This window comes from Priapulus caudatus, unplaced genomic scaffold (genome assembly GCF_000485595.1).
Source record: "Priapulus caudatus unplaced genomic scaffold, Priapulus_caudatus-5.0.1 Scaffold3013, whole genome shotgun sequence".
Lineage (NCBI taxonomy): Eukaryota > Metazoa > Priapulida > Priapulimorpha > Priapulimorphida > Priapulidae > Priapulus > Priapulus caudatus.
Window position 1 is genome coordinate 3,987 of NW_014580074.1, and position 1,580 is coordinate 5,566.

The following is a 1,580-nucleotide window of genomic DNA, read 5'->3' on the forward strand; positions in this document are numbered from 1 at the left end:
GAGGAATTTGTTACGCTATTGTGTCAGGCTGTATCGAAAGTCATGAAAAACGGAGGGCATTCATTCCAAACACAAAGGTCACATATTTTGGCATGGAACAAAGTTTGTACACAATTTGACATGATATTTGTTGGCGGCGGACATTTTAAATTTCTACCTATATCGGTAGATTGCACGCCGGGAGTACGAATTTCGGGCAAACCAGCTGGTGCAACATTCTTTCCTGATGACTACTACTACGTGGTACCCAAGCCTAGCGTCGACTCAGATAATACGTGGTGGTCCGTCTGTACGGCAGTAGCGGAAAGCAATGTGATTAAAAATTTCCATTCAGTTTATCGCCAGGCTCTAATCACAGCAAAGGCATTTCTTGATCCTCGAGTACATGATTGTTATTATAAGTATAAAAATATTAAATTGAATAAGTATGAGTTGCTTACAGACGTTGACGTACTATATTTACGTGCATTTAACATAGACGTTATTCAGCTGTATATCGCCACTCGCTTTAACCCTAGGAAACTGATCGACTCCTACCTCCTAAAACTTGCGCTGCTTCATGTCGCACCACTCAACTCAGCGGATCCGTTGCCGCTCCCAGTAATCGTGCGTAAAATATTTAAGTACGTACAATCGTGTACAATTAATTGCGAAATGCCGCATCCTTATATTGATAATTTCAATGTTTTGGCCGAGGACCACCGTAAAACAATCTCATACGTGCCGGTCGCGTGTTTGCGTGAGTGGCACGTGGATGAGTTACTGGGACGTCTTGATAGCGGTCAGCTGGTGAGTGAGAGCGGACTTATAAAGCTCAGCGCTGAGGAGCTGTGGGAGAAGATAGAGGTGTCGGTCAGAAAAGAGCAGCCTGAAGATGTAGCAGATATCAAACCCACGTTTATTAGACATTGGAACCTACTGTCTGACACCTGCGATAGATAAATGCGGTTAGAAATTCATTAATTAATAATTAGTTTATTTATTACATTTATTTATTCATTCAATTATTTATACTTTTATTTATTTATTTATGTATGTATCACTTGCTGTAAATTATTATGATATCACATCACAAGTACTTAATGAATTGCCGGTATGAAATTAATATGTATTTTTCAAATAAATGAATGATGGACTTTCGTGTAATTTCAAAAATTGTCTACATGCAATATATTTGTCTTGGATTCTGTTTTGATAATGAAGTACTTGCACACTTTACATGGCAGCGATCTACTTGTAATCAAATAAATATTTCACGGCAATGCCGTTGCCATAGCGATGCAAATAGAGTTGCTCTAGAATTTCGCACGTGAGCCGGTCGGTCTCCTTTCCTTCTTTCTTCTGCCATTGCTAACCGTAATAATTTAAAAGTTCGCAGGAATCGGGTTCACTGCTGAAGTTCGTTATAGGTCGCGTTTTATATTCTTCAGAACGAACTACGTACACGAATGCACAACCTACAATATATTTAATATCATTTTAAGCATTTATTGAGATATAAATCTTGTGTATACACAGAATTAAGAAAGCATTACCTAACTGTGAATTGTCAGTCAATCAATCAATCAATCAATCAATCA